The sequence below is a fragment of the Xenopus tropicalis genome, chromosome 8 (assembly GCF_000004195.4).
Source record: "Xenopus tropicalis strain Nigerian chromosome 8, UCB_Xtro_10.0, whole genome shotgun sequence".
In the NCBI taxonomy this organism is placed as follows: Eukaryota; Metazoa; Chordata; class Amphibia; order Anura; family Pipidae; genus Xenopus; species Xenopus tropicalis.
In genome coordinates this window covers 11,258,736-11,276,939 of record NC_030684.2, presented here as the reverse complement: position 1 = coordinate 11,276,939, position 18,204 = coordinate 11,258,736, and the positions used below count along the sequence as shown (strand labels likewise).

At 48.6% G+C, this 18,204-nt stretch overlaps 1 protein-coding gene across 2 annotated transcripts in view; it reads right to left on the bottom strand.

Annotated features, from left to right (window-relative positions):
- The window catches only part of ralgds (ral guanine nucleotide dissociation stimulator), a 109,422-nt gene that overhangs the window by 43,125 nt on the left and 48,093 nt on the right, over positions 1-18,204 (bottom strand). The gene's annotated exons all lie outside the window — the stretch shown is intronic.

The following is an 18,204-nucleotide window of genomic DNA, read 5'->3' as shown; positions in this document are numbered from 1 at the left end:
CATAACAAGGTTACAGATATATAGAAACATTGGGGTAACAGTCACCCTGCTATAGTTCCAGGGGTACCCAGGGCACAAATAAGCACTCACCCCAAATCCCCCCCCAACTGGCCTTCAGGCTGGGCCCCCTTAGCCCATAACAAGGTTACAGATATATAGAAACATTGGGGTAACAGTCACCCCGCTATAGTTCCAGGGGTACCCAGGGCACGGGGTTCCATGTAGTCACTCACTGTATATTTTCCCTTTAAAGAACCTGCTTAGTAAGTGGGTTCCCCAGTAATACTAATAATAACAAGGAGAGGGAGGGGGAGCAGTTTGGTTGGTACAGAGGTTTCCTGCCAGCGGTGAGATTATTTTCCTTGCCTCTATTTCCTCCTATTTATTTATAATAACCTCAGATTCTCTTGGGATTGTTCCAACTGCACACACACACGCACTGATCAGCTGCTCCCGACCAATCCAAACACAGACTGGCAGATCAAAGCGCAGGCAGCCATGAGCTGTATTTATATTGCGCTCTATATAATGTTTAAATGTGTCTATTTTCCTAATAATACCAGTGGGTGTCTGTGTGGGTAACCCTGGCAGGTTAATTGGCTCCTGAGTCAGGGGCTGATGGGAATGTGATAGGGACCTTAGATTGTAAGCTCACTGGGGCAGGGGCTGATGGGAATGTGATAGGGACCTTAGATTGTAAGCTCACTGGGGCAGGGGCTGATGGGAATGGGATAGGGACCTTAGATTGTAAGCTCACTGGGGCAGGGGCTGATGGGAATGTGATAGGGACCTTAGATTGTAAGCTCACTGGGGCAGGGACTGATGGGAATGGGATAGGGACCTTAGATTGTAAGCTCACTGGGGCAGGGACTGATGGGAATGTGATAGGGACCTTAGATTGTAAGCTCACTGGGGCAGGGACTGATGGGAATGGGATAGGGACCTTAGATTGTAAGCTCACTGGGGCAGGGACTGATGGGAATGGGATAGGGACCTTATATTGTAAGCTCACTGGGGCAGGGGCTGATGGGAATGTGATAGGGACCTTAGATTGTAAGCTCACTGGGGCAGGCGCTGATGGGAATGTGATAGGGACCTTAGATTGTAAGCTCACTGGGGCAGGGGCTGATGGGAATGTGATAGGGACCTTAGATTGTAAGCTTACTGGGGCAGGGACTGATGGGAATGTGATAGGGACCTTAGATTGTAAGCTCACTGGGGCAGGGGCTGATGGGAATGTGATAGGGACCTTAGATTGTAAGCTTACTGGGGCAGGGACTGATGGGAATGTGATAGGGACCTTAGATTGTAAGCTCACTGGGGCAGGGGCTGATGGGAATGTGATAGGGACCGTAGATTGTAAGCTCACTGGGGCAGGGGCTGATGGGAATGGGATAGGGACCTTAGATTGTAAGCTCACTGGGGCAGGGACTGATGGGAATGTGATAGGGACATTTGATTGTAAGATAACTGGGGCAGGGACTGATGGGAATGTGATAGGGACCTTAGATTGTAAGCTCACTGGGGCAGGGACTGATGGGAATGGGATAGGGACCTTAGATTGTAAGCTCTATGGGGCAGGGACTGATGGGAATGTGATAGGGACCTTAGATTGTAAGCTCACTGGGGCAGGGGCTGATGGGAATGGGATAGGGACCTTAGATTGTAAGCTCACTGGGGCAGGGACTGATGGGAATGTGATAGGGACCTTAGACTGTAAGCTCCACTGGGGCAGGGACTGATGGGAATGTGATAGGGACCTTAGATTGTAAGCTCTATGGGGCAGGGACTGATGGGAATGTGATAGGGACCTTAGATTGTAAGCTCTATGGGGCAGGGACTGATGGGAATGTGATAGGGACCTTAGATTGTAAGCTCTATGGGGAGGGGGGGGACAGGGCATGATGGGAATAATGGATAATCTCCATACAGTGCTGCAGTAAATGGCAGTGCTTGGCTTAGTTCCCCTTTAAACATTCTGCAAACACATAAAAATGTAAATAAATAACGAGATGTTACAAAATCCCGTCGGAGTGCAGCGCGTTCCTTCCCGCCAGGGATGTTTACGGATAAATATCCTTGAAAATGATATATTTTTTTTATAACGTGGAAATAAAACATCTTGTTTTTGGCGCTTTCCCGCGGCGCAAGCCCAGAGCCAGGAACAATAATAGGAATGGCTTTTGCTTTTAACCTGACTCTCCTGATGTTTCCCAGAAGTGCTGATCTGGTCGCGCCGCGGGTTCCGCGCTGGAATGTGGGGGGAAACAGGAAACCGGGGAGTAGGGAAGTGTCTGAGCCCAGATGTGCCGCAGGTTGTGCCGGGTCATCACTCCCAGCTGCACCCCAGCCTGCACTGGCGCCATCCCATGGCGGGGCTCATTAGCGACACTGGCTCTTTGGCCAATTGAATTGCCCCGGTATAACAAACAGCTGTGTATGTCTGGCCCCCAATGCATCCTGGGCTCCCCAGCAGCCACAGGGTCTGCTCCCCCTGTAGTTACATCCCAGATTAAATGTATAGCCCAACTGGACCATCCCATAACTCCTGGGTCCCCCAATACATCCTGAGCTCCCCTGCAGCCACAGGGTCTGCTTCCCCTGTAGTTACATCCCAGATTCAATGTATTGCCCAACTGGGCCCCCCTATAACTCCTGGGTCCCCCAATGCATCCTGGGCTCCCCTGCAGCCACAGGGTCTGCTTCCCCTGTAGTTATATCCCAGATTAAATGTATTACCCAACTGGGCCCCCTATAACTCCTGGGTCCCCCAATACATACTGGGCTCCCCAGCAGCCACAGGGTCTGCTCCCCCTGTAGTTACAGTCCTGATTAAATGTACTGCCCAACTGGCCCCCCTATAACTCCTGGGTCCCCCAATACATCCTGGGCTCCCCAGCAGCCACAGGGTCTGCTTCCCCTGTAGTTACATCCCAGATTAAATGTATTGCCCCACTGGGCCCCCCTATAACTCCTGGGTCCCCCAATACATCCTGAGCTCCCCAGCAGCCACAGGGTCTGCTCCCCCTGTAGTTACATCCCAGATTAAATGTATTGCCCAACTGGGCCCCCCTATAACACCTGGCTCCCCCAATACATCCCAGGCTTCCAAGCAGCCACAGGGTCTGCTCCCCCTGTAGTTACATCCCAGATTAAATGTATTGCCCAACTGGGCCCCCCAATAACACCTGGCTCCCCCAATACATTCCGGGGTCCCCAGCAGCCACAGGGTCTGCTCCTCCTGTAGTTACAATCCTGATTAAATGTATTGCCCAACTGGGCCCCCTATAACTCCTGGGTCCCCCAATACATCCTGGGCTCCCCAGCAGCCACAGGGTCTGCTTCCCCTGTAGTTACATCCCAGATTAAATGTATTGCCCAACTCAACCCCCCCTATAACTCCTGGGTCCCCCAATTCATTCCAGGCTCCCCAGCAGCCACAGGGTCTGCTTCCCCTGTAGTTACAATCCTGATTAAATGTATTGCCCAACTAGGCCCCCCTATAACTCCTGGGTCCCCCAATACACCCTGGGCTCCCCAGCAGCCACAGGGTCTGCTTCCCCTGTAGTTACATCCCAGATTAAATGTATTGCCCAACTGCGCCCCCCTATAACTCCTGGGTCCCCCAATACACCCTGGGCTCCCCAGCAGCCACAGGGTCTGCTTCCCCTGTAGTTACATCCCAGATTAAATGTATTGCCCAACTGCGCCCCCCTATAACTCCTGGGTCCCCCAATACACCCTGGGCTCCCCAGCAGCCACAGTGTCTGCCACAGGCACAGGTTACTTCGGTAGGGCCAGACTCTGGGCCGTGGTGCCTACATGCCACTGAGCACACACACAAACACAAACTCACATTTACATTATAAAGCCCAGCCCCTCCTCGGCCCGATTGCTCTCTTATTGTCTCATATGCACAACAAAGGGAGGAACAGCTGGAAATGACTGGGCGCAAGGGTCCGGCCTGAGATCACTTTCACACTAAACAAACAGCGGCGCTTGTACTGTGGCCTTTAAAGGAACAGTAACACCAAAAAATGAAAGTGTATAAAAATAATTAATATATAATGTACTGTTGCCCTGCACTGGTAAAAGTTGTGTGTTTGCTTCAGAAAGACTACTGTAGTTAATAGAAATAGTGGTTGTGTAGCCATGGGGGCAGCCATTTAAATTGAAAAAAGGAGAAAAGGCACAGGTTACATAAGAAGATAACAGATAACTGTGTAGAATACAATAGGAATCTATGCTACTTATCTGTTATCTGCTTAGTAACCTGTGCCTTTTCTCCTTTTTTCAATTTAAATGGCTGCCCCCATGGCTACACAGCAGGGTATTTATATAAACTGTAGTAGTGTTTAAGAAGCAAACACACAACTTTTACCAGTGCAGGGCAATAGTACATAATATATTAATTATTTTTATACACTTTCATTTTTTGGTGTTACTGTTCCTTTAATGTCTCAGTAAACACTCAGTATTAGGCCACTGGGGAAATCCACCATCGCACCGATCCAATCTGCACCGACAGGTGGAAGAGCAGAGGCTTATTGGCCACTATATTAATAGTGAATTACTGAGTCAATCACCCATTAGTGCACACAGAGCCAAGGTCTGGCTACCAATATAAACACTGATATCTCCCTACAACAATATCCAGCCATTGTCCTGCCTGGGGCTGGAGAGACCATTATTATTAGCCATTTGGGCTACACGGTAATTAAATAATTCCCTATCCCACATGGTAGTTATGTTTCTCCCTGGTAACATTGGGCACTGCCAGTGTATCTATTGGTTTAGCCTCTGGAATGGAGAGTTCCAGTTGTGCCCAGCACCCCCTGACTCTAACCCAAGTGGTATCCCCCTTACTCATAGACCATGACCCCTTCTGTTGTCATATCAGGGAATTATAACACAACAGGAAGGCTATGAGATGGTTGTATCCAGGCAGCCTAAGAAACACTATGAGCCTAGGCCTGAGATGCTTCCATCATAAGGGGGCATTAAGATAAATGATCACCCCGAGCTACTGTATTATCTGAATAGTGAACGTGGCCATGGCGTAGGGGGGCTAATTTCCCATGGGATCGCCGGGGGAGGCAGAGGAATTTCAGCCCAAGTGAGACAGAATCTCTATTCTCAGAATGCTGAGTTCCCCCCCCTTACTGTAAATTGTTTGCCTTGCACAGATAAGATCCATAGATCAGTCCTCCCCCAGCAACTACTCAGCTACCCCCCCCCCCCCAGCCTTATCTCCAGTACTAGTGAATAAAAGGTGTATTCCCCTGGCCGCCTTGGCTCCCACACTGTAGTATGGGGGTGGGGGGGTCAGCTACAATCCTGCACAAGTAATAATGTCATCTCCATGGCAACCAATGGATTACCCTAACTATCATAAAACCGCAGTTATAGTTTTATTTCTATTTCTGGAATCCAGTTTGGGGCCAGGAGCACCCAGCGATTACACTCAATAAGCCCATTTAACATCATTAAATATCACTTATTTGCTGTATATGTAAAGCATATGGGCATGGGATATACTGCACACAGCCCAATATATTGCCAGATTGTTTCTAGATATGAGTGGGAGTTGCCATACTGAGGCTCCCATAACAGAGGGCCAATCATATCATGAGAACTTTTCTGATTGGTTGCTTCCTCTCAACTAAACCCTACCGTCGCCATCTTGCCCTACAGTCTCCCTCTTGCCCTACTGTCTCCATCTTGCCCTTCTGTCTCCATCTTGCCTTACTGTCTCCATCTTGTCCTACTGTAACCATCTCACCTTTCCATCTCCATCTTGCCCTACTGTCTCCTTATTGCCCTACTGTCTCCATCTTTCCCTTCTGTCGCCATCTTGCTCTACTGTCTCTCTCTTGCCCTACTGTCTCCATCTTGTCCTACTGTCTCCATCTTGCCCTACTGTCTCCATCTTTCCCTACTGTCTCCATCTTATCCTACTGTCTCCTTATTGCCTTACTGTCTCCATCTTGCCCTACTGTCTCCATCTTGCCCTACTTTCTCCATCTTGCCCTACTGTCTCCATCTTGCTCTACTGTCTCCATCTTGCCCTACTGTCTCCATCTTGCCCTACTGTCTCCATCTTGACCTTCTGTCTCCATCTTGCCCTACTGTCTCCATCTTGCCCTACTGTCTCCATATTGCCCTACTGTCTCCATCTTGACCTTCTGTCTCCATCTTGTCCTACTGTCTCCATCTTGCTCTACTGTCTCTCTCTTATCCTATTGACTCCATCTTGCCCTACTGTCTCCATCTTGCCCTACTGTCTCCATATTGCCCTATTGTCTCCATCTTAACCTTCTGTCTCCATCTTGTCCTACTGTCTCCATCTTGCTCTACTGTCTCCATCTTGTCCTACTGTCTCCATCTTGCTCTACTGTCTCTCTCTTGTCCTATTGACTCCATCTTGCCCTACTGTCTCCATCTTGTCCTACTGTCTCCATCTTGCCCTATTGTCTCCATCTTGCCCTATTGTCTCCATCTTGCCCTACTGTCTCCATCTTGCCCTACTGTCTCCATCTTGTCCTACTGTCTCCATCTTGCCCTACTGTCTCCATCTTGTCCTACTGTCTCCATATTGCCCTACTGTCTCCATCTTGCCCTATTGTCTCCATCTTGCCCTACTGTCTCCATCTTATCCTACTGTCTCCATCTTGCCCTACTGTCTCCATCTTGCCCTACTGTCTCCATCTTGCCCTACTGTCTCCATCTTGCCCTGTAGTTTAAGACCCTTTCTACCTACAACCTCTGGTTCTCATTGGCCTCACCACCTTTGTGCAGGGCTGCCATTGGGGGGGGGCATATGCTACTGTAGTCAGGGGACCATGGAAGAGGAGGCCCCAAGAGACATAAAAGTATAATTAGTGGGGTATGAAAGGGGTGGGCTTGTGGTAGCGTGGGGGGCAGGTTTGGGCAGGATTTTGTATAACTGTTTTTGTATAATATGCATTTCGCTTCAGTCCTAACTTTTTGAGAAAGTTTAAAAATTCTTAAGATGTGTTCGACCGGAACCACAAATCCCTGATGGGGGGAATATTATGGGGCTACTGATACCTGCGCTTGAGCCAATGTTCTGGCCTGTCCTACAAACCCCTGGAATATTCCCTTTATATAACGACCTGACCCATAGAGCGGAACCAGCGCAGCTCCCAGGAATGTTAGGCGTGCCATAATACATACATTAGGCCGATATAATTATCTAACGATGGCTATAAATCTAGGCCTTCCCAACAACTTCACACAATGAGGTTAAGGATTTAGGAATTCTGGGTAGTTTCCAGGAATACAAAGCTAGTAGGGAGAATCTGTTCTTGGCTCTGAGTAAGGGGTTAATTTATGTTCTCTTCCAATAAATTACCTATAGAGTATTTAGCATTATAAACTCCTACAGGGCAAGTCAGGTAAGTGTGGCATTTGCTCAGGCGCCTACAAACCACATACTAACACATATGATTGGCTGGTTATGACTGATATTATAGCAGCCAATCAGAATTTTCTTTCATATTCTGCTGCGCTTTGCAGCGACTATCATTCCCATCAGCCCCTGCCCCAGTGAGCTTACAATCTAAGGCCCCTATCACATTCCCATCAGTCCCTGCCCCAGGGAGCTTACAATCTAAGGTCCCTATCACATTCCCATCAGTCCCTGCCCCAGTGAGCTTACAATCTAAGGTCCCTATCACCTTCCCTTCAGTCCCTGCCCCAGTGAGCTTACAATCTAAGGTCCCTATCACATTCCCATCAGCCCCTGCCCCAGTGGAGCTTACAATCTAAGGCCCCTATCACATTCCCATCAGCCCCTGCCCCAGTGAGCTTACAATCTAAGGTCCCTATCACATTCCCATCAGCCCCTGCCCCAGTGAGCTTACAATCTAAGGTCCCTATCCCATTCCCATCAGTCCCTGCCCCAGTGAGCTTACAATCTAAGGTCCCTATCACATTCCCATCAGCCCCTGCCCCAGTGAGCTTACAATCTAAGGTCCCTATCACATTCCCATCAGCCCCTGCCCCAGTGAGCTTACAATCTAAGGTCCCTATCCCATTCCCATCAGTCCCTGCCCCAGTGAGCTTACAATCTAAGGTCCCTATCACATTCCCATCAGCCCCTGTCCCAGTGGAGCTTACAGCAGCCCCTCTGGCATTTGCCTGAACCCACAGATTGCCAGTCCGGCCTGCAGGACAGCAATGCTAACCCCCATGCTGGGCATAGAGTTCTATTCTGGCTGTAGATGCCCCAGGCTTTATTGCTGGAGATACAGAGGTTATTGCGGTTCATTTGGGAATGTGCAATAACACCACTCAGCTTGTGGTTTTCTTTTCAAGTAGGTAGATTTTGCAACTGCAGGCACCCCCGGCATCACATGGTCTGTTCCTAGTGACAGTCATAAAAATAAGGATTTCAACATCATAAGGGTTTTAGTGTGTTAGGCAAATGCATTTTATAAGTTGGGTTTATGCTTATTATACTTCCTATAAATGTTCAGTAAATACTTTGGTTTAGGTACAACCTAGGGGATCCAATATGGAGACAGTGGGCAAGATGGAGACAGTAGGGCAAGATGGAGACAGTAGGGCAAGATGGAGGCAGTAGGGCAAGATGGAGACAGTAGGACAAGATGGAGACAGTAGGACAAGATGGAGACAGTAGGGCAAGATGGAGACAGTAGGACAAGATGGAGACAGTAGGGCAAGATGGAGACAGTAGGGCAAGATGGAGACAGTATGGCAAGATGGAGACAGTAGGGCAAGATGGAGACAGTAGGGCAAGATGGAGGCAGTAGGGCAAGATGGAGACAGTAGGACAAGATGGAGACAGTAGGACAAGATGGAGACAGTAGGGCAAGATGGAGACAGTAGGGCAAGATGGAGACAGTATGGCAAGATGGAGGCAGTAGGACAAGATGGAGACAGTAGGGCAAGATGGAGACAGTAGGGCAAGATGGAGGCAGTAGGGCAAGATGGAGACAGTAGGACAAGATGGAGACAGTAGGGCAAGATGGAGACAGTAGGGCAAGATGGAGGCAGTAGGGCAAGATGGAGACAGTAGGACAAGATGGAGACAGTAGGGCAAGATGGAGGCAGTAGGGCAAGATGGAGACAGTAGGACAAGATGGAGACAGTAGGACAAGATGGAGACAGTAGGGCAAGATGGAGACAGTAGGGCAAGATGGAGACAGTATGGCAAGATGGAGGCAGTAGGACAAGATGGAGACAGTAGGGCAAGATGGATACAGTAGGACAAGATGGATACACTAGGACAAGATGGAGATAGTAGGGCAAGATGGATACAGTAGGGCAAGATGGAGACAGTAGGGCAATATGGAGACAGTGGGCAAGATGGAGACAGTAGGGCAAGATGGAGACAGTAGGGCAAGATGGAGGCAGTAGGACAAGATGGAGACAGTAGGGCAAGATGGAGACAGTAGGGCAAGATGGAGACAGTATGGCAAGATGGAGGCAGTAGGACAAGATGGAGACAGTAGGGCAAGATGGAGACAGTAGGGCAAGATGGATACAGTAGGGCAAGATGGAGACAGTAGGACAAGAATGAAACAGTAGAGCAAGATGGAGAAAGTAGGATAAGATGAAGACAGAAGGAAAAGGTGGAGATAATAAAACAAGATCGAGGCATAAGGGCAAGATGGAAATTGTTACAGAAGATGGAGACAGTAGAACAAGATCAAGTCAGCAGACAAGATGGACACATCAGGAAAGATGAAGACAGTAGGACAAGAATAAAACAGTAAGGGATGATGGCGACAGTAGGGGGATATGGAGACACTATGGGATGATGGAGACAGTAGGGAAATATTGCCACATTAGGGCAAGATGGAGATAGTAAAAAATGATGGTGACGTTAGGGGAAGATAAAGGCACTACAGGAAAATGGAGACAGTAGGGCAATATAGTGACTGTAGGGCAAGATGGAGACAGTAGGGCAATATAGTGACTGTAGGGCAAGATGGAGACAGTAGGGCAAGATGAAGACTTTTAGGGAAGATGCCAATATGGAGACATATGGAGATGAAGACAGAGACAGTAGGACAAGATGGAGACTGCTCAGACATTAGGACAAGATGAAAATTATTTAGAAAGGTGGGGGATATATGAAGGCAATATGAAGGGCAAGATGATGAGAATAAAACATGGTGGAGACAGCTGGGCATAAGAGCAAGATGACAACACCCAACCTATGCCCAATAACACTCCTTGGCATCTGTTCTGTGGAGCCCCAAAGGTTTAGGCCAATCCCCAACTTGCCGGCAACTGGATCAATGTAACCTGCGCCCCCAAATGTCACTCTGTCTGGCCCTTACGTCCTCAGCCTCATGACCCCATGTGACCAGCGCTGGCTAACGAACGCCGCTCACTTTGTGACTTCTGAATCGTCCTCATTTGCCCCAGTAATGAAATTATCTACAATGCAACGCAGCAACCCGAAAACAACTGTCAGCCACCGAAATGCCCCCGACTGCCCTTCCCTGGGAACAGAATCTCCCTTGTGGAAACGGTATCGTTTCAGGCCGTCACTGGGTAGAAATTCAATTTCGCTTCCGCGTTATCCTTCTAATAAATTCCATTTACCAATTTGAAGTTTTCAAAGAAATGCGAGCGAGAAGTTATAGGCGACGCACTTTCCCGTAATTAAATCATGTCTTACTTCATACATTGTTTTCCAACACAGACAGTATGGCGGCACCATGCTTAGAATGACAGTAAAGGAGTCCTAGGTTCGATTCCAGGCAGGGCACTGTGTGCAAGGTCGGACTGGGGGGTGCAGGGCCCACCGGGGCTCCCGCCCCATGGGCCCTGCAGGTGCCCCAGCCGCGTCCCCTAACCCCCCCGAAGGGCCCCCGCCTGACGTCCTCCCTGAACGCGTATAAATTGAACGCGCCGGGGAGGAACAGTCAGTAGTGGGAGCCCCGGCAAAGGTCGGACTGGGCCGCTGGGGCCCACTAGGGCCGGGGCCCACCGGGATTTTTCCCGGTGTCCCGGCGGCCCAGTCCGACCCTGTGCAAGGAGTGTGTATAATCTCTCCATGTCTCTGTGGGTTTCCACCCAGGTACTAAGGGGCCCTCCCACACCCCAAAAACATACAGGCAGGTTAACTGGCTCCTGATAAAACTGCCTATAGTGTGGTTATGACTGATATTAGATTGCAAGCTCTGATGGATAATCTCTGTACAGCGCTGTGTGTGTGCCTAGGCTCTTCCTGTGCCCTATACTGTTATTTAATAGGGGTTCCCAGTAATTAACCATTAATGAGAAGCGGCACAGTGGGAATGCTATAGCCCACTCTATATCTAAGGTTACACGGGAGTTCGGATTACAGGGGGGGCTCAGATAAAGCCGCACACACTCATCTGTTCCTGGTTACCTGCATTTTTATCTGTTCATCTCCCCTATTCATTCTTTCAGTCCAATCCTCTTTCCTAAATGCAGTGGGGTAATTATTGGGGGGAGGTTCGGACCCTAATGGGGTCTCTAGGGGGGGCTATGCTGCGGCCCCCACGGTGAGACTTTCTCTCAACCCTGCATGAGGCCAGTCTAATGGAATTCCACCAAAGCATCTGGGTTCTATCTGCCGGGCTTTCCATAAATATATGTCTGCTATGCTATGGGCCCTAGATACACACATTTCTTGGCCTTCATTTTTTATTATTCAGCTCCAATTTGGTTGCTAGGGTCTGAATTACCCTAGCAACCAGGCAGCGGTTTGCATGAGAGACTGGACTATGAATAGGAGAGGGCCTGGATAGAAAGATAAGGAATAAAAATTAATGATAAGAATACGTGTGTAGCCTCACTGAGTTTTTTTGGCTGCCGGGGTCAGTGACCCCACATTTGAAAGCTGATGGCAAATAACTTAGAAACAGAAAATGAAGACCAATTGGAAAGTTACTAGGAATAGGCAATTCTATAACTTAAAGATGAATCCCCCCACCCCCTTAAGTGGGGTAACGAGAAGTTACTGGGCCCCAAAGTCATCATAGACCCCCCCCTGAACATTGAGAATAAGTATAAGTCAGAGCCCCTATACACCCTGGGGCCCCCCATTAGCTCCTTCCTGTATAGCAACACCCCTGCACACATTTCTTCATGTCAGATCCCTTCCAGTACTTTCCAGCTCCCTTTTCCTTGTATAATCAGCATTAAACCTAACGAGCCCCCTGAAATCCTTCCCAGCTGTTTGTCAGGGTCGGCGGCAGTAAAACTGCTATGGGGGGGGGGGGTCTGATCTCAGTTAAACGCCTGCAGCAAGGGGAAATTAACCCCATCCCTTTACTAGCAAGTCATCTCCAGCTGTTACTGAACTACAATTCCCAGAATTCCAAAGGCATCCAATGGTGGTGGTGGGTGGGGAACTGTAGTTCATTACAGCTTAAAGGTTGCACTTAATGATAAAAACTCATGTAATTAGTGGGTTTCATTGTTTTCCCTCAAAAATATTATGTTTTACTAAATGCTGAATTCATATAATATTTATTCTTCTTCTGTAACGGGGTCTCTTTAAAAAAAGCGCGAGTAGCTCCGCCCACTGGAGAAATGATAACCTATTTAAACACAGAGGTAAAAGTCAATATGCTGAGCTGATTGTAAGACAAGATGAGGAATAATTAGACTAAATACACACAGGCGTTATGTTACTACTGCGGGGCATACAAACTGCAGGAATCTGGCTGCGTTAAGTGCTGCTTTGGCACTGTTGGCGGCTGGACTGGCCCACTGGGCTACTGGGAAAAAAAATGGTGGGTCCCGACCCTGTTCGCATCCTGCTCCGCCCCCAGCCGCTCCCCCTCCATTGCTTACTTGCTGTGAAAAAATAAAGATGGCCGTGCATTCCAAAGTGGAACACAATGTAAGCAATGGAGGAGGAGCAGCAGTGGCTGGGGGCGGAGCAGGGGGTGGCGGTGGGCCCTTGTGTCGGGTATCCAGTGGGCCCAAGATAACCCAGTCCGACTCTGGCCACTGCATCCCCCATGGCCCAACTGTTCTATGAACCAATTAATATTGTGAAAGGGTGGCAGCTTATTGGCCCATGTATGGGGTAGACTTGGACCCGGAGCGTCCGAATTGGTAGCTTATACTGGCCCCATACATGGACCAATAGGCTGCCAGCTTGGCCAGATATCAATGGGAGAGTTTATGACATTGACAATGCCTTTTCCCAAAGAGTCTTTGCATTATGATCTGATCATTGGCCCAGGGGCCACATCATTAAATAACCCTAATGTGTCCCAGCATGTGATTGGAAGAGTGGATCTTAATGTGTATGCCAGCCTTAAGATGGCCATACTTTAAAAAGGTCCCCATACACAGGGCAATTCTAGCTAGATATGGGTCAGGTAGGCCCGTTGGGGGTCCCCATACACGGCAGATGAGTTGCCCAATTGGTTTAAGGGACTTGAATCGACAGCTAAAGTCTTCCCTTTAGTGGGCACGCTGTATATAACAATTCCACCCAAGCCAACGTTGCTTATTCCCAGTGCTGGGTCACAGATAACACCCACGCAATTAATATGTTCTTGCCAAGATAATAAGCACCCCCCCTCCCCGCTACCCGGTGGCTACGATCACACCCATTATCTGAAGTGCCGTCGGCCATCAGAGTTCCCGGAATGTGATTATAAGAAGAACATTGCTCGGTGCTTAGAAGAAAAGGACAAGAATTCCACCCCCGGGGGAAATTCCAGGGCTTTGCCTGCGGCTCCGCGGGGCACCTGTCTATGGGTGTCACTAGTCACAGTATTGTGCCCTCTGTCACTCAGGCGCCCCCAGCTCTGCTCTGCATTCTAGGCATATTAGCACCCTGCCTGTTACAATCCGCACATTGCTTAGGGCTGACCCATCTTTCCCTTGAGAAACCCATATACTGCTCTATGTACTGGATCTGTTTGGGGTCTCCTAGTTCCTACACAGACAAGGAATGGGGTCTTTAGGTATTACTCACACACGTATATTTATTTTGGCTAATGTAACCCTGGGCAAGTCACATGGTGAACTGAAGGGTGGGACGCCAGGGCAATGACACTCAATGGGAAAGTGCAGTATACACATTGGCCAAAGTGGGTCTTGACCAAGGTGAGTTTCAAGCCAACCCAGAAGATGCATTCATTCTGGCCCCATATACAAGCCAATAAGCCTCATAAAGGTGGCCAAACTAGCAGATCTGGGCCTGATGTGGCCACTCATGTTGTGTGTCAAATCACGTTAATCCAGTTCTTGGCCCTAGGGCCAACAAACTGATTATCCTTTTGGCAACATAGACCCGTCAGAGAACAGCATCAACTAATGCCTTAAGGTCCCCATACACAGGCCAATTCTAGCTGCCGATATCAGTCCCTTAGACCAATTTGGCAGCTAATCGGCCCGTGTATGGGCACTACCGACGGGCCTGCCCAACTGATATCTGGCCTGAAATCATCCAAATCTCGATCGAACAGGTTAGGAAATCTAGTCGGATCGGGGACCGCACCGACTCGTTGATGCGGTCCCCAGACTGACTTTTCCTATACCTACCTGCTGTATCCTGGATTCTATTGATATCGCCCAAACGTAGGTGGGGGTATCGGGAGAAGATCCGCTTGCTTGCAACATCGCAGATCGGCCCGTATATGGGCACCTTTAGTTGCTAGATTTTTAACACTGCCCAATTGAAATCTGGCCCATTTTTGGTCAGTTACCACTGAGGCAGGGGCTTAAGGTGGTCACACAAAGGCAAATGAGCCACCAACCCAGTCTGAAGGGCACAAATTGGCAGCTTAAATCTGTCCGTGTATGGCCTGTATAGTGATTGTGCCCCCTAGTGTTATGCCCCCTTATCGCTAGACTGTCATAGTGGATTGTGTACAGTGTCATTAGACAGACTGAAACCCAACATTAGTCCTATGACTGATGGGCTGCCACTTTGGTTAATAAATGCCAGATAATCAGCAGCCACCTTGGCCACCTTTACTCTTTGGCAACAGAAGCACCATTCGTATGTAGTTCATTTACAGGGTTGGGTTAATTAATGTCACCACTGAACCTAAACAAATAGTCCCGTCTATCACTGGCCAAAAAAATTAAAAAATTTTATACTACGTTTGCAGGAGGGGGCGCTGTGCCCAGTGGCGCAGTGATGCCCTTTCCGCGGGCACCGCGCTCATCACACACACAGCGGTTTGTTCCTACAGATTGTTGTGCACAGAACCTGTCATTGTGTAGGAATGTTTTGTTGCAAATTCTGGCTCTCACTGGGTGGGGGGGTGGGAATGAAACAATAGCACCCTGTTTTGTGTTGGCTACAGCCTGGCACATGGAGAGGACGGGCAGGTCCAATGAGCCATTGTCAGAAGGCCATGCTGACACACACATTAACCCACTCCGAGCTCTGCAAAAAGCCCCCCCACACACAAAATTAACGACCAATTGCAGTGCTGCTTATATACCATGGAACTTAGTAAATGTAGGTGGGCCTTAAGCCAGAAGCCCCCACAAGGTCAATGCAGTCGAGCCCAGCAAGGAACACAATTCCATTTTAGCAGGATCCTATCCAAACGCCTCTGCTTTCTCATTCTTGGCCAGGCCGGATACGCACCAGCGTGCCGGTGGCCCCTTTCAAAGTGTAGTGGCTTTAGCTGCCTGCCTGACCTGCTAAAGGGAAACGAAGGTGGGCGATATTGGGCTAGCAGGACTGATCAAATTACATTGACAGGTATAAAAGCCGTTGGACCGAGGGCCGCATCAATGAGCCCCAATCCAACGTTAAAATCAAACCTGCATGATAGACATCTGCCCAATTTTACAATATTGAAATTGGACTGCTTCTTAAAGTCCCCATACACGTTAAGAATCGCCCGACGGCAATGGGGCAGTCGGTTCGGGGACCGCATCAACGAGCTGGTGCAGTCCCCGATCTGATCTGATATCTGCCCAATTTAAGGCCAGATATCGGTCGGGCAGGCCCCTCATTTCTGCCCCTACACGGGCCGATTAGCTGTCGAATCTGTCCAGCTACTTAAAGATCCCCGATCCGCTCGCTTGGCGATGTCGCTAAGCAAGCAGATCTTCTCCCGTTATCCCCACCTACGGGTGGCGATATCGGGAGAATCCAGGATAATTCGATCGTTTGGCCCCAGGGGTATAGGAAAAGTCGGTCTGGGGACCGTATCAATGAGCTGATGCGGCCCCTGATCCGACTAGATTTTCTAACCTGCCCGATCGAGATCTGCCCAATTTCAGGCCAGATATCGGTCGAGCAGGCCCGTCGGTACTGCCCATACACGGGCCGATTAGCTGCCGAATCTGTCTAAGGGACCCATATCGGCAGCTAGAATTGGCCCGTGTATGGGGACCTTTAGACTAACAAAATCGCTGCTCCCCCCCAACCAATTTTCGGCTGGGGAGCCAATTGCTTCTGCTATCAGCCTAGGACTCACAGCAGGACCAACTTAGGACAAAAATGTGAGGTGGAGGGAGCTCATCAACTTAATTATCTATTGAACATTCCCTATAGTTTGACGGACTTCTTTGAAAGCTCCTCTTTATCTGCCTATCCCTACCATTGTATATTATTGTATCCCACTATTCCGACCTGATTGTTCCCCTGGATATTGGCTAAACCCATCAATGACATTTGTATCTGGTTCATTTCTTCTGTAGAAGTTTCTGGGAGGTTTCTAATTTAATGATCTTTCTAGATATCAGTTAGCCCAGCAATAGATTGTTCTTTTCCTTTGCTTAGGTACAAAGGCCTAATGGGTACAGCAATGTGTCCAAGGCCCTAATTAGCTAAGGTCATTAGTAGGTATCGCTTGGTTCCCAGGTGTGAATGTGCTAGTTATTCACAAATGAACATTTCCTTAAAACAATGGGGCGATGGGGCCCGCTTTCCTATAGCAGAAAATATTCCATTGTTTGTGGAGAAGTTCAACTGTGAAGAAAAATTAGCACCTTCCTTACGAGAGGGACTTTTTGATTACTATCAACAGTGAATCCAATTGTGACATAGCTGTGTAATGATGTAATAATCAGACCCCTGGGAGCTCAGGGATAGAGTATGGTAAGATGGAGATGGTAGGGGACTATGGTTTCAGCAGAGCAAGATGGAGATACTAGGGTTAGATGGAAGGTGTAGGGTCAGATAGTGACAGTAGCATAATATGGAGAGTGTAGGGTCAGATGGTGACCTACTGTCCCTATCTGACCCTACACTCTCCATAATGTCCTACTGTCCCCATCTGACCCTACACTCTCCATAATGTCCTACTGTCCCCATCTGACCCTACACTCTCCATAATGTCCTACTGTCCCCATCTGACCCTACACTCTCCATAATGTCCTACTGTCCCCATCTGACCCTACACTCTCCATAATGTCCTACTGTCCCCATCTGACCCTACACTCTCCATAATGTCCTACTGTCCCCATCTGACCCTACACTCTCCATAATGTCCTACTGTCCCCATCTGACCCTACACTCTCCATAATGTCCTACTGTCCCCATCTGACCCTACACTCTCCATACTGTCCTACTGTTCCCATCTGACCCTACACTCTCCATACTGTCCCCATCTGACCCTACACTCTCCATAATGTCCTACTGTCCCCATCTGACCCTACACTCTCCATATTGTCCTACTGTATGGAGAGTGTAGGGTCAGATGGGGACAGTAGGACAATATGGACATTATAACCTTGTCCAAAAACCTCATAGGCTTGCTTCACTCTTTGGAAACCCATGTTTTCCCCTGGGTATGGCAAATTACATTCATTTAAATTGCTGTGCCTACCACCATTTCTTACCTCAGCGCATCAGAAATTAACATTAAAACTAGGTAGAAAAATATAAACCTTGTCTAATACTAAGCACTCTAAATACCCGAGGGGAGGGTATGCCATCAGGCCCTGGGGCCTTCTTCACTTTAGCTTTAAATAAACATACCATACTCGGTGTCAGCCACTGGCTCAGCCCTGGGAGCTATAAATATGTCTGCATTGTCCAGAAGATGGCTGATTTACCCTTTTATCTGGTTCATGCAAAATACTGGATACTGGAGAGCTGAGTGCAGAAGGGAGAGAAGTACCAGGGTGAGAAGCTTGATTAAGGGTTCCACTTGATTCTAGAGGCTAATAAAGTAAATAAAGCTTGGAATTCCTGGAATATAGATATGGCTACTCTGTATTTATCATAATAAGCAAGGA